Consider the following 16,550-nt stretch of genomic DNA (forward strand, 5'->3'; position numbering starts at 1 on the left):
GATTTGTTGTGCTTGGTGTTTTGCCTGTGTAGGATTAAATAAAATTTAAAAAAAGCAACATAATGCACCATATACCAAGTGCTTTCAAGGAATAAAAAAGCATCTACCTTATTGTGATCATATTGGCCATATGCAGGCACTGCAGTGTGTTATCATCAACAGGAAAGCATTCAGAAGCAGGATGGTGAACAAAACACATTGTTTTATGAAAGAAACCAGAAGGCCTAGATGAGGCTGAGAGGAGCTGGCTTGTATAATGGCATTGGGTCAGAACTCCTCAATCCTTGTCAAGACAGACTGCTCCTTCACAGGTGGGAGCATAGCACTGTCTCTCACCAGTGGGTAATATCACTATTGCAGCCCAATATTATTCAGTTCCATGCTGCCACCTTGACTCAAAACATTTTATAAGGGTTAGAAAAGGTAGGGGATCTCATGAACACTTCTCCCAGTCCCAGGATTTTTCAGAGTAGTTTCTTTCCATAGGCAGTCCCATTTTTGCCATACTGACATGACCAGCACAGCTTACTTTGGTTTGTACAGGTTAGCTGCAGCTCTTGATATGAATAATCCTGCCAGTGAAACTACAAGATGATTTATAAAGAACATTTGAGGGAAACTCTTGATTTTGTGGGGACATTTTGCAAAATCTGCAGTGACAAACAGAACCACATAACTAGTTTCCTAATAGAATTGCCTCTGGTTTCATATGCAAATAGGGTTTTCATATAAGTACAAAATGGGAGCTGTCTGGCAATAAATTTCTTTCATTTTACCATCAGTTTCTTGGCTACTTGGAACACAATGAATAAGAAATGTAAGACCAAGACCTTAGAGAAAAAGTTGAAATGTAAGAAATAGAAAAATTATGTGCTAAGGATATAGACTTGGTATTTCTGGCAAATGTCCACATTTAAGTGGGTTTTTCACATGATATGGATAAATGTTGTGAGTTGTTGACAAAATTCAATTTTTCTGTTTTGTCCACAACATGAAAAATCCCTTTTCTATTTCTGCAGTAAGTCCAAACACCAAGGCTTGCAAATGCTATTTAACTGCAATCAAACATAAGTTGAGTAAAGTTTACTGGTTTGTTTTTCTTTTTTGTGCAAAGAGCAACTGCTTTAAGTGCGCATAACACAGTGAATACAACTTCTTGGCTGCTTCCATGTGTAAGACTCTTGCTATACATTTCTCTTTAATATTGACCAGTGTTGAAACAAGTAGATTATAAACCTTTATTCTCTCAACTGCTTCCCGCTCTTACAACAGGTATAAGTCAAGATGCATAAGGGATAAGAGAGCACTTTATACGACTATTTCAGTCTTAGATAATGTTTGCTGGATTGCCAGAAGAGGATCTTTCTGATGAGGTTACACATGAGAAGATTTTTCTTCTACAGAAAATCAACACGTACTGGTTGCTCGCAGCTTTTGGGCAGAAGTAAAAGCATTTTGTTGAAGAAGTTTCTGTCAAAATGTCTCTATACTTATTTCTCTAAACAAAAAAAAGGAAATTTCATCTATTAACTCTGAAGCTAAAACAGGAAGGAAGCTCTTCCTTCAGCTGAAAGGAAGGGAGAGAGAACTTCCCTATATAAAATTAAAAGCAGGAGTGAATAAAGACAGTAGCTATCAGCAAAATTCGGCATGAATATTTCATGTCTAAAACCACTTCCGTTCTTCAAGAAAACTGGAAGTGGATTTTGGACACAATCTGACAATTAAAGCAACTATTTTCTAATGCTTCTATGTCACAGGGCAGGAGTTTTTATTATAATTTCTTTGGCAGTTGTTCCATTCTCAATTACACGGGAGTGTGTACACTTCTTCAGTGACAAAAGACCCTGTATCTTTGCATATGTGAGAACTGAAGCCTGATTTAGACACCACAATACTTGTCATGTGTAGCAAGAACAGAGATTAGCTGTGATTTCTATAGAGTAAATCTGTTGTTAACACAATGACCTGTAAGAAAAGTAGGGAGCCTCTGCAACTTACTTATGTGATAGCATCTCTCTTATTAATCCACTGTGCCCTTTCATATGCAGCTCTTTTAACATAAACATTTCAGGTAGATGGGGAATTGTGCTCTATTTTTTTTGTCATTAATGTTACCATAAATTATGGGATGGATTTGATCTTATCAAGGTCTCAAGTCATGGAAATTTACACCTGTAAGAAACCATTGCAATAAACGATTAAACTACTAATAGGAAAGCATAGACGCCATGAGATGGCAACAAAGGACTGTGGCAAAATTTATTAAATGATTTTGTTGAAACAGTGAGATCTGAGTGCCCTATAGTTCCACAGTACTATGACAGCTATAGGGATCACTTGTCCATTTGAAGCTTCCACATTTCTAACATGAGGAAACATTTCAGTGATATTGTTAATATTTTGGAGATATGCAGGCTAAAATAAAGGGTTTTCTCTTATACTCTTGTACTCCGGGTGACTTATGCAGCTCTTACCTAAACCCCAGATACGTGGTACCTCGGGGATGCTTGTCCTAGTTGCTTATCTGTATGGTTCCAGCAGGATATAGATAACAGCTTTCAGTTGCAGTGTGTTGCCTCTGCTGGTGGCTAGAAGCAATGCCTAAACATTAGTCTCAGGCCTTTTTCCTTAAGTAAGGAGATCTCAGAGCGACAAATTTCTGCTGGGAAAGAGTTTTCATTAATAAGTGCCTGGGTTTTTCAGTACTACCAATGATCACTTAGAGAAATTATGCATAGAAATATCTAAACTTTTACTCCCTCTTGGAGCCACTGACACTTAGCACAGTTAGAGCTGGAGAGAAATCTATCACAAAAAAATTTATATGCAAACGCTGTCAATGGCTGCCTTAAGTGTACTTAGCTTCTTAGCAGTGTTGGGTTAGGTGACTCATGTTATGACTGAAGTAAATGGTGGATAATGGCACAATGTGAGCTCCCATCAATCATAGTTTGGATGAGGCTAAAAAATTTGCATTTGCTTATCTGAAAATACAAAATGTTTTTACCTCTCTTTCAGTTTTATATCCTTCTGCCATAGGACTGACAAAAATCAGAAGCACATTTTTGTTTCCCAGTTATCTTAATTGCATCAGATTGCATTTAATGTCCCAATTAATGCCCCAATGAGACACAATTTGTCTGAGAAATACTTTATATAGGATGAACAAGGCACATAGTCTGACTACAGTTACGACTATATTCCATGAGAATGACAACATCACTTCAGACTCTTCACTCACCCTTCAGACCTAATCAAACCATAACAAAGCAACTGTCCTCTTGCAGAACACAAAACAACAAAGTTTTCGGAAAAAGTCTCAATTTCATGTGTCCTTATTTGTTCAGCCAGGCACAATACTCCTTCCCAGACTGAAGAAATAGATAGTAAATGGTAATTGTTGTATTTTCATTTTGGAAAGGTTAATCTGGTTTAATCTCTTATGTATGGATATATGTACCTGCCCCCAATATTCCAGACAAAGCTTAATGGAATAATGATGCCACCTTAGCTATTAATAGAATGACTTCAGCTGATTAGTCAAGCTTAACCTACTTTTTTTCTGACAAGGTCTTCAAGTTTACTTCTGTTTAAACAAGAACAGAAAGCTTCTTACTGATGTTTATTAAGTATAAACCCTTATTTTTCTGTAATGGCAGTGAAAAGAAATAAATAGTTCAGAGGTGACAAATGAACATTTTAAAGTGTCCTTTGCAGAATAAGTGACCCCTGTCTGGTTTGTTTCCTCAGATGTAGTGAAAATATCCAATGCACTTAATAACAGGAAGCAATTCAGCATCAAATTTCTTGGTTGCAAGTGAGCAAGAAATATTATTTTATGTATTTATAGGTAAAAGATTGGGTATTATTCAGTCTTAAAATGTAATAATGGAAGGATCTGCATTACTATCAGGAAGCTGTGAGTTGCAATTCTATATAGTAAACTTAATTAAATTGATCCTGAAGAAACCTAAACTCTAAATGTTAGTCCAGGTCAGATGCACACAAGGCTTGTAAGAAAGCAACCCTCTTTTACTTACTAAATTAAACGTACTGGCCAGGCACTTTGTTTTCTACCAGCTTTCCTAAGACTTTTTCTCAGCTATATCCTTCTCCCTCAGACAGTGACAGCTAAGGAGACAATTAAGCCCTTAATGGAGGAATGTCACTGAGGCACGAGAGGACAGGAGCCCTTTCATTTGGTAATGCATAACAGTGGCTGGCAGAACACAGTTCCCCTGGAGCTATGGCTCTTAAAAAACTGCAGATGAGTTCCTGTGCAGCTCCTACAGCTGTTCTTCATCTTTCTTGGTCTCATCACCCAATTAGTGAGAGATTTTGTGGTGAGTATCATGATGTGCTACATCACTCCATTCTTCACCATATGTGTTTTAGCTTGCACCCATGCACATATCCTCAGTGCCGGTCCCCTGGTTGTGTGGGCTGTGTAGGTTGTGCAGGCATGTCAGGGTTGGGTGGATAGGGCAGATAGCTGGCTGATGCACATCAGTGCCTAACATCAGTGTGGAAACAGAGCACATCCTGGACCCACAGACTGGAAAGGAAAACATCTCTGGTAACTTACATATTGCCCGAGCATCCTTGACTGCAATGAAAACATTACTTATCAATCTGAAAAGACTCCATAATGACCCAGTTCTCTTTCAGCCACAGCTCTGAACTGTCAGACTGATGCTTATCTGTCCTGACTTGTAATAACAACCAGCCTGGTGGGGTGGCATTGAGGAGCATGGGGGACCAGCTTTCAGGTCTGGTGGTATGGGGAGGAGGACAGAGGAGGAGATGTCTGTGCAATCAACCACAGGCAACTCAGCTCCTGGGAGAAGCTTGCTGGAGGCAGTTTCTAACATCTGGTTTGAGAAACAGCTGTGATTTGCTGATCTACATAACTGAGATGCTTCCCTGGAATTAACTGTCTCCAGAGGAAACTCAGCATCTGAGCAAATAAGATAAGCAGGAAGGATGTGGTATTGAGATACATGGAAGTCGGGTCTCCCATTTCTTTGTCTGTGTGCTAAACATCTTTCTTGGGTACCTTGCTTCTTCACAGGGGATTTATAACAGGCAATGTCAGTGTTGCAGCCGCCTGGGATCACTGTGTGGAAGTCAGTAGCTCCTGACTAATCCTGTGTCTCTGGTTATGGTGTTCGAGCTGACAGACATGCATCCATCTCTCTGTCAGTGCAGAGTTCTTGCCCAGGAAGCATTTGAAATCCTGTCCTGTTTCTGTCTTCGAAACCCAAGATCTCCCTTTGGACTCTATTCCAGTCCAACAGTGCCAGGATATTATATTTAGGCTAATTTTTTGTTACTTTGACCTCTTTGCACTACCCCTCACTATTCTGTTCTCTCCTCAGTTGCCAGCCCCTATGGTGACAGTCCAGCATTTCTCTCCACACTTCTGTATCAAATGCTCAATTTCCCTTGGTAAGCCTGTTCTTGAAAAAGCCTCTTCGTCCTGTCCTCTAATCAATATCTATTTTCTATGAAACTCCATGAGAAAGATTTTTATACGTATTCCTAATAAATGGCTCTCCCATCCCAAATGTTGCTTTGACTAGAAAGGTGGAAAGGAGAGACAAAGGAGGCAGGAATCAGGAGAAAAGCAAGAAATTATAATGGAAATATTTTACCTTCCACCAACTGCATGAAACTGCGCCTATCATTTCACAATTAAAAATGGGATTCAGCTGCTTTTCCCCAGAGTGTCGTGAAATGACAGGCATAGTTTTTGCAGTTTAGAGAAAGCTAAGACATTTCTAAAATATATCATATAGCAAAAGCAACTAAACTTTTTGCCAAGATAATTTCCTGTGGCAGTTAATTTCTTATTAAAAAGCAAACACATCCCTTCTAATTGTCTTGAGTCCATGCCTCTCACATAGATGAAAACTGGTTTTTAACTGTATGTGCCAAAGTTATAACTTTTCAGAAAAATGCAACCATTAAAAATAATATAATTGAAAACAAATGCAAACAAAGCACAACTCACAAACAAGCAGAGGAGAAAAGTGCCTGTTTTATGAAAACAGGTTATTATCTCAGCCAGAAGTAAATTTTCCAGGTTAATCATCTCTCTCAAACACACCCAGTTCTGCCATCCGACCAGCTACCACATTTTATGCTCACATGGAGATACTCAGTGCTTCATGTTTTCTACTGCTTGCTCCCTCAGTCACACATGATGCTTATGAATGTGGTCTCCTCTTCTTGCCAGAGTACAAGGCTGAGCCAGACCTTGGGCTCTCGCTTGTGCTCTACATGGGATCCCAACCCTTCAAGAGATTTGAGGTGATGCACCTTCAACTTCTGCTAGGGCCGGGCAGACAGCTGCAGGAGACAATCCTGAGTACCCGTTAACTCTGGGGTCAGACTTGTGCTTGAGTATGATTTGGATTGTCCACACTGCCTTCAAGAATCTTCAAGCTCTGGCTGATGTCTAAAGCGAGGCTGAGAATCAGAAAAGCCTAGGAACAAGGGAGGAACTGGCATTTTCCTTCAGCCAGTGTAGAAGCCAGGGTTTTGAGGTACAATTAACAAATTAAAGTCCTAATTTTGGTGTGCCAGAATAAATGTAGCCAAAGACAATCTGATTCCAGATTCACAAATTTGAGGTGGTTAGCAAATATGAAAATGAGAGTCTTTGTTATCATGCCTGGCTAACCATCTACCTCCCTAATTTAATATACCCACTTTGAGAAAACAGAACCTAATCCTCATACACTTCAAAATTTCTAGTCTTGTGTGGGAATTTTGAATTGCCAGGTAGAAAAAAGTTATATGTCAAGTTATACCTCATAAAGTCATGAGTTTTTATATTCCACAAATGGAAGGTGCAGAAGACAAATCTAACCACAAAGACACAAAACTATGATATGCAAATATTCCTTATTGTGACTATGCATAAAGACAATAATAATGCCAAGCTGTTGAAGTGTGTTATTGCAGCTCATACAAAGGGAAATATTCCTTATTTCTCGACTAGCATTCCAAAATACCTTATTATTTAAATGGGGTTATTTTAGTGGCAGACACATAACTTCTTTATAAACACCTCTCAAGACAATGCTGACTTACATTTATATGCAAAGATGAATCTATTTCTCACTAATTCTGTATTGCTACATAAAGAAGAACAGGAAAATCACAGCTTAGTATTTAACCAAAAGCCTAACATTTAAACTGGGATCACCTCTCTGCTGTGAGAGACATAGGCATTTTAGACTGTAGCATTTAGGGGGAAAGTGCACAGCTAATTGCTACCAGCACTCTGACATGTCTTAGGTCTAAAGCTAAGAGCTTTCATAGTGAAACTTGCAGGAGATCTGGCTTAAAACTGCAGAAAAATATTACTGCTATAAACTAGATCCTTAGGGTTATACCAGCTGTGCTTTTGGCCCGAGCATGAGTCTTTTTTTAATTTAAAACCCAGCCAATACTTATGTGAATTATGTGGACTGATCTCAGTTTTGTTTTGGGAAATGGACAAACTGTGGTGAAACAGCTTTTCTTCAGTGGCTGAAGCCTGCAGGGCCCTATAGCCTGTCCTAAGTTTTTCCCCTACAAGTAATGCTTTTAAACACTTTTAACTTTAGCAGATCTTCCATAGAGAAAGCTGAGAAGAATATCTCCTACTGATATCTATAGCTAATTGAGCATTCACTCATTTAATTTCTGTGAGGATGCTATTACTAGCCCTTTCTGAATAGCTCTGCTGGTGGTCATCTAGGTATATGTATTTGTTGCAAGCTGAGCTGCATTCCTTTTGGACTCCTGTTGACTCAGCAAAGTCTGTACATTTAGTTGAAGCTTTTTTCATGCAGAGTGAAGTCAATACGAATATTTTCAGGGGCTCAGATGGGCTTTAATGGCCCTAGCCCAGGACAAGAGTTTACAGTGTTGGGAGCCAGAAGAAACTGAATGAGATCATCTGGTCCAATCTCTAGTCAACCACAGGATATGCAAGTTTTATCCAGATATGCCAGTATTGAAATAACTTTTTTCTTTTTTGCCTTAGGAATTAGAAAGCGTGTCCCATGGAAAGGGGAAATGGAGGTCCCTTCCTCATGGTGTGGTGCCCTGGCCGCTGGAACCTGCTTAGGAGAGATGCTCCCAGATGATTCTAGCTCCATTGCTAGGCATTGAGTCACAGCTGACTGTGCAGCATAGCACCTACTTCCTTCCCAAATCCTGAAGGAAGCTCAGAATTGTCAGACTGTGACATGAAATTTAATCGATGTTGTTTCCCATCAAACTCATGAACAAAGGTGGTAAGCAGAAGTCAGGCTGACCCACTTTAGAGCCAGAAAAGACTGCAAATACCAGACAGCCTAATCCTCTCATGATGTGTGTGCATGTATAGTACAATATCAAAAAGAAATATAGTTGTACTAGGTTAAATCAAAAATAGATCCAGACCAGTAGTACTTCTAAAAGGAGCAGTTGCTTACAAGAATTACAAAAAGCAGGGCAATATAAAATCATCTGTCTCATAATCAGTGGTTTAGGATTTTTTTGAACTGGAGGTTGGACCTGGACAAGTGTACTGAAATAAACTGGTGGAACTGCGTAATCACTGGATCAATCCTCCTTTTTCTTTCAATGTATTTAATGTTGTTATAAGAACTGTGTGAGGGTAAATCCACTTCCTTCTCATAAGCTGTTTCAATATTTTCCTCACAGCTATGAGGAAATGTCTCATTCAAGGCTGGATTTTTCCAACTCTAACTTCCTGGTGCTAGATCTTATCATGCCTTTGTCAGTACGCTTGAAACTGAGGATGGAAAACAGATTTTTCCCCTTCTCCTCCTCTGTTGTACTGTATCCATTTTTAAGTAACAGCCATGCAGATTTTTAAAATCCTGATCCACAGGACCATTTGATCACATGATTTACTTAAATACATAAGTAATCCCATTGACTTCCATGGGACTACTCTCAGGTTAAAAGTTAAATGCATGGTTAAGCGCTTTGCTTGAATAGTATTTAAGTTCTTTCTAATTTCTCATTTACTTTCATTCATTGCTCATGATACTTGATCTGTACGATGTGTTGAAAGCATAGCATTTCAAGTAAATTGTTCAGCATGGGATCACATAGGTTACAACATAGCAAGTTCCATTGCAGCTTTTGTCTGGCACAGAAGAAATTCTGACTGATGGATACCAAGGGCTTTCTTGATGTCATTTTCTCTGAGGAACTAATGCTCTTCATTCCTGCTAATTCCCTCTGCTGCCTAGTTTATTTGTTCAGCAGTGCCCTAAACAAGAAAGGTTTCCTTCAAACAATAGGCTGCTTTGCACTCTCTGTGTGTGTGGTTTACTGAATCCAGACCTAAGGAAAATGTACTGGTCTTCAGCTGGTATGAATCAGAGCTGTCTGCAGAGACAAGGGAGCTTTGCTTATTTACATCAGCTAATGATCTGACCTGTTGTCTACTTTGTTAATATATAAATGCACGTATGTGTGCAGTTAAACATGCAAGACCTGGGCAGAGGAACAGGCTTTCCACCATCTGCTCTTGGGATATGAGATATAATATTAGAGGCACAAGGGCAAAAGGCTGAAATGAAAGCTCATTTCTTTCTGAGGTCAGGTATGGAAATACATAATGTGGCATCATCTCTCAGTATCAATAGCAAATTACTTTTGAACAATGTTTGCAATTTAATTACATCTGTACCAGGGACCTTTGAAAGCTCTCTAGCACTTATGGTGTTTCAAATGAACTTGCATTATTTATGAATTTTTAGTATTAGTCACTGGGCCATTCCTGTGTCCTACATATTTGTGACCAGGGATTCTGGCTCTTTTGCAAATGACGCAAAGAGTTTCAGATCAGCCAAGCTAGGAAGTGAAGTACTGCCCAGCTCATGGTTCCAATTATTTTCTGAAGGCTTCTATATCTGGTCTGTTCACCAGATGCAGAGCCAAACCCCTTCTGTAAGGTGCTCAGAATATACAGTGAGACTACTGCTTAACATACAGTACTACCCCAGTACTCCAGAGTTTTGTCAATGTTCCAGAATAAAACCTTTTTTCATTAAATTTTCTATTACTAATTTGCATATACAGACTATATTGTACACAACAGAGATCCAATTCTTAAAGAGACCAAACAAAATTCAACTTGAATGAACAAATTATTATGTTTTTCTGCCTAATTTCCAATTGGAGATGAGGTAAATATTTTTACATCTTCAAATTTTATAAAAAGTTCATTGTAGAAGTAAAAAAATAGCCTTGATTTGCATAGGAGGCAACTTAGTTTTCCACAGCTCAGGAAAGGCAGGGCTCCACTGCCTTAAGAGCAAAGAGGTCATTGTTCCAACAATTTCTGGAATAATATTTTGATGCAATTGCTGAGTCAGACAAGCAAAGCCATAAAACCCTCCTATTAATGAAAGACAGTGAAGCATCTCACTTTAGCATTTTTATGAGAAAAAAAATTACCTCCTAGCTAAATGCATAAATAAGAGCCTACTCCAAATATCCTTCCAGCAGGTGAATTTTCATGGACTTCTTGGTCTGGAGACAGCCTTCTGTCCATTGTGCTAAATATCCACAATGAGCCTATCTTCTAGCATTTTTTTTTAACATAATTTGTCTGCAGGAACAGAACAAAAAACATCAGCATAAAGAATCACTACAAACCACTGTCCAGAAAGTAGGATGTGTGATACTGTGCTGGACACTAATCACTATGTAGCTGACCCATAGCCTAAGTGAAAAACTAGCATGACACTGAAGTGTTAAGAGTCTAATCCTAAGTAAATTATTGTGCTCCCTAGGGGTTTGCCGTCATCTTTTATGAGTTTAACATTTTGATTCAAGTTTTCAAAAAGATGATGATTTAGATGTGGTAGCTGCCATCTCAGCTGACTGTGCTAGACTTACTGCATCATGCCCATGTCTCTTTTACTGGGGAGCCCAAAACTGGACCCAGAACTTTAGGTGCGGCTTCACCAGTGCTGAATCGCAAGGAACGATCACTTCACTTGACCCAATGACTATCTTCTTAATGCAGTTCAGGATGCCAGTGGCAAACACAAACAAACCAAGTGCTGCTGAAAACTGCATATCACATCTATGAGGTTCATTCAGCTTTAGAGAAGTACACTTAGGTTAGTCTGCTGTGTTCACTTTCTTGTCAGGGGAGAAAAACAGGGTCTTCCAAAGTGCCACTCATCCAACCCTGGGGTCAAGGTTTACAGTAGGACAGTTAAATTTCAGCTTAGTCTGCAGCTCTTCTTTGGCTACAAAGAAAACCTAGATCACCTGCTAGCTGAGGTACACATATTCACTGTGCACATTCAAATCTGGACTGATGAATTCCACAATTCTTTTCTTAGTGCTTCGTATTTCACAGTACCTGCAAATGTATTAAGCAACTTGTAGTGTGGCAAATCCCCTAGTCTTTCCCAGAATGGCTTCATACCAGAGCAGAAGGAAATGAGAGAAAGAAGAAAGGATTTCAAGGGTTATATAGTTGTCCGGTTCCACCACGTGTGCATCTTCGTGGGCTTCCTACATTATTGTTGTTTGCAATAATTAATTAGCTGTTGGTAGAGGATATGGATATGGATTCAGATTAATATATTTCCAATTGGAAACACTGTTCTTGTAAAAGCCTTATCTGACATTTTGTACTTTATGGTCTTTCCTATCTCACCTTCATTTTCCTTTCTGCCTTTTTTGTCCCATTTGCTCTGAACTCAATTTTTCTTTTTTTTATTCTCCTCCCAGGTTTCAGATCTCTGTAACTAATGTTGTTTTTTCACAGTGCTTTAAAAGCTTTGAGTATGAGGCAGATGCATGGGACAGGGTACCAGTTATATAAAAGGACAGCTGTAAAAACATGTGCAATGGCAATTAAGCAAGAACTCTTAAGAAGCATGAAGTCATTAATTCTAATTGCAACATGGGTCTTCTTAGAAATTGTCCTTAATATTTGGAATGGAGAAAAAGTCAGCTTCAGGCAGCATTTCAGCTTTACTTTCTCCACTTCTGTGTTACTACAAGCAAGGGGACAGCATGTGTCTGATTATCAGCTATACTGAGGAAGCTTTATGTTCAAACCTACTTCTTTGGGCTTGCTGTCCCATAGGCACTGGAGCAGGTTCCACTTTAAACACAGCAGAAACAAGAGCTCAAGTTACCAAGGAGAGGATTACTCCCCAACAAAGCAATTTCCAGTTTCTTCATTGAATATTATAAAGGCTCTATCCTGAATGCCATCAATTCCTTTTCATGAAAGCAGCAGATTAGGGCAGTTAGCAGCATCTTCAAGAGTGGTTCAGAACCTCACAAACTGATAATTCAGACATCTCAATTTCATTAAACTCCAGAGTTGTTTCCAGTAATCAGCCACTCTTTTAACTAGGTGATACAGAGCTGAATGATGAAGATATGCTTAAGAAAACCAGATGAACACACACAAGAAACCCTGTTCCTTTCAGTTGCAGGCTGAAAGCTGATATATTACATGTCTGCATGCAATAAAAATTTTTTGTTTTAATGTTCCTAGGGAAGCTTGAAACTAAATCCTTCCAAAACATCTGGTTCCAAACTTCAGCATTTTAATATTAAATGCTTCCTGAAATATGTTTGTGTAACTGTACCATGCAGGTTTGCTTCATAGCTTTGTAATAAATTGTTTCTAACTCATTTTGTTATCCTTGCATTGACTTTGATATCTCCTGCTGATAACATAACATAACACAACATCAGTAATAGTGCTACTCCAAGTTCAATAGTTAGCTGATATCCTAAGCACAAATTCTGAAGACAACTGCATAATTTTAGGTTTCAGCTTTGTATTGTCTTTAATTCAACTCTAAGGTTTTAATTCTCTGTTCCTTAAAACCAATTAAATTTCTTTATGTTATAATTTTGTTTCCCCACATAAGAGTGTTTAGAGTCACAATAGGTCCCTTCTGCTTTGCCTCTGGATAAGGTGCAAAAAAAATTTGCATGGCCCTGTGAATAACAGTTGTCACATTACTGCTGGGACCAGTATTTAGAACTTCATATCAAAGCCCTGGAGGGCTTGGAAAAAAAAATTTCAGCAGTGAAGTGAAAGATTATTTTCTACACCCAATATTTATGATTAGTATCCATGGATAGACAAGCAAAAAGAAATCAGAAAAGGCTCATAAATTTTAAAGCCTGCTAAGCCTTGTGGAGATGGTCTCACTGACTCCAAAAGCTGTAGCTTAATAGTTCCAACTAAAGCCACATTAAATCTTAGTGTGATGCTCTAAGTTACAAAGGCCGATTTCTGCCTTCTGCTGGCTTCATGTCTGTGCTAAGCACAGTGCAGGGTCCTGACCTGGCATTGTCTGACCCTCCTCCAGACAGAGTAATTGTGTCAGCCTGACTCTGAGCTTCAGGGCTCGTGAACTTTGGGATCCCATCATGCTAACACAGCTGTGCTACTCTGGGGGCCTGAGCTGGTATTTTTGCAAGATGTGTAATTTAGACTAACTGTAGCTATTCAACTTCTTGTAGCCTCAGCTCCTTCATCTGAGGCCACAACTGAGAGCATCTCTCCCTCCAGGCTAAGGAGGGAGCCTTGGTTCCTAACTTCACCTAGTCAGGTAGAGCTCAAAGGCAGACCGTTTGAAACACAGGAGAAAGTAGAAACCACTCAGGGGCTCCTGAAGTACTGCAAAGGATTAAAACCGAACCCAACCAAAACAAAAAACCTTTACAAACAAAAGTTCAATTCTATAGCCTTAAACCCCATACTAAGTGCTAGCAAAGCTTTGTGCATGCTTTAGATTAGCCATGTAATTACACCATAAACCCCCACTAGGATTTAATTTCAATTGAAAGCAGTGGAACTAATAGTGCACTTCCAAATAAAGCTAATTATGATTTTGTAGAACTGGGGACTATTTAATACAACTATCAAGAGATTTAACGTCAATATGTAGCACTTTACATGACTCATAGAGTCCATAAATATGTACAGATATTTTCAGCCTGATCACCACATGACTGGCCTAACTCAGAAAGAAACGTGTAGGAAATGTGTAGCATAGTAGGAAACAACTCTTCCAAACAGCAAATAATTGTGTAAATATATAACTGGAACAAAATCGTACAGCCAATGTATAACACAGGAAATTCCATTTCAGCATATTTCTTGATGCTTAATCCTGCCAGGTGGAATGGATCAACAAAGAGGGAGAAGTCACAGTACATGGTGAAAAAATGTTACACATTCGTGGAGGTCATCCAACAGGACCTAAGGAAAATCCACAAAGCAGCTACAACTCTCATTGCTCAAGTTCAGCTAGGTTCAAGCTCAATGTCTATATATCTTGTTACAGTTATTTACTTTTCAATTTATCAGTATCTTGCAAAAAGCTTTTTTTAACTGAAATGCTTTTCCAAGCTATTTCCCCATTTTTTTTCAATATATACATATTAATTTCAATTAAAATACAGTAGTAGTGAAAAAACAGTTGGGGTGGGACATAAGACACTTTCTATGATTTGCTCACAAGACCTTCTTCAGACTGTCTCCAGCACGATTCAATATTAGAAGAGTACCTTATTAATTTCAACAGCATCAGTGGGCACTGAATCATCTGCTTGTATTACAGTGTGAAAAATTGAAGGTCAGCACAATGTCATGACATGGCATGCTATAGCTGATTGAAGCACTCAAATTCAGAGGAAAATAAAATATTAGGAGGAAACTGTTGAACATGGAAGCTGAGATGTAAAATGGAGATCTCCACAATAGGTCACTGCAAATCAGATTTGAAATGTTAAAAGAAAAGAGAGTGGATATTTGATATGAAACCTGAAGATATTATTAGTGAGGTTTTTGTTTAATTCAATTCAAAATGGAAATGAAAGAGGAAAAGATTTTCAGAGTAAGCATAACTAACAACTGCCTTTCAGGAACAGAGTGTTTGGTTCTTAAGTGCACTTCAAAGATTAAGTTAAGCTCAAGATTAACTTTAACAGACATATTGGCTCAATCAGTTTTGTCCTCAGGTTCCTTTGACCTCCTCTTTCAGTCATTAGACATTTATGAAATAAACATGACAGCAAAGAACTAGGATTTTATGGTTTTGGAAAAAGAAATATATATACACAGTAATGCCTATTTTCATGTGGTTACATAACAGTTATAGTAAGTGTGAGGAGTAACATCCACGACGATGCAAGACACTTTGCAATGTTCAAAATCAAGTGAATTGAGAAAAGGAGCCCAACACACACCAGGACTCCATGTCTCAGCATTAGTTTAAGGACTTGCTTTGCAAGGTGCAAGCATGTCCTTGAACAGAGACCCCCACAGAGACCCCCCCAGAGACCTTGAGAAGGTGGACAACTCTGAAAATAAGCAGTGGGATCTGTGCCAGAGGCATCCTCCAGCCTCTCCCCGCTGGGACAGGAGTGCTGCTCTCTCAGCCTGCAGGGCTGAAGCCTCCTGCTTTCTCACAGATTCCTGTGAACTATGAGTGATGTGTTGAAACTGCCCTTTTTCCTCTGGATTGAGTAAAGCTTTCTCTATATAGGGTCAGGTTGGGAAAGTCCAGCAGTAACTTTTGCTAGTAAATGAATAAAATGATAATAATGAATAAATGAATAAAAAGATAAATGTCAAAAATGAGTGGACAAACCCTTGCAGTGAAAGATTAAAATCTTTGTTAGGATTCATTAAACGTGTAGGCTAATAACACACATTTCACAAATGTTGGTAATAGATGGTCTTCCTTTGTGCAAACGTGTTTTCTGTTTTCACTGTCTCCTGAGCCAAGCATAAGGCTCAGAGAGAGAGAGAAACTGCCCCTTCTATTTTAGCCCAAGACCCAACAATGCTTAACAGTCTGGCCAGGAGATTGTAAAGTCTGCAAGGGTGTCTGCATGGTAATTCCATAAAACAGAACTTGAAAGGTTTTGGGTAGTGATGAGTCTTGGTCAAGGAGTTAGCAGCATTTCAATGAGACAGTAATTCATATAGATTACAACAAAACACATATTTCCTTCCATTCATCATTTTCAGAAAATAAGAATGGAGCTACCTTAATTTTTAATGCAAATTGGGAACTTGCAGTTCCCCTTAGAGCTAACAGGTTCCTCACTCTTCCTGATAGCATGTTTAAAAATAAACTCCTCAACTCTCTTGTCTAAGCAACATTAATCATGCTTGATCTTAACCACCAACCATCAATTGCCTTTCATGAATTATGAGGTAAACAAAAAAGAATGGGATGCTTTCAAACTGCTGTTACAGACATCCACTTTCCCCATCTCCTCTTTGACTACAAGGGAGTAATACTGATGAATATCACAATGTGAGATACGACTTGCTAACAATATTTGCCCATATTTTATATCAAGAATCTACTAGTATTTAAATATCTCATTTCAAAGTATACAAAACTTTGTACAGGTCAGATGTATTCTGTACAGATCTCAGACATATTTCGCAGACATGGAATAGCTGAAGAAAATAACATTAACAGGCCAACCCCCCAAAACATTGGTAAGTATAATGATGT

Source organism: Manacus vitellinus, unplaced genomic scaffold, assembly GCF_001715985.3.
Source record: "Manacus vitellinus isolate BGI_N305 unplaced genomic scaffold, ASM171598v3 scaffold_1_pilon, whole genome shotgun sequence".
NCBI classification, from domain to species: Eukaryota; Metazoa; Chordata; class Aves; order Passeriformes; family Pipridae; genus Manacus; species Manacus vitellinus.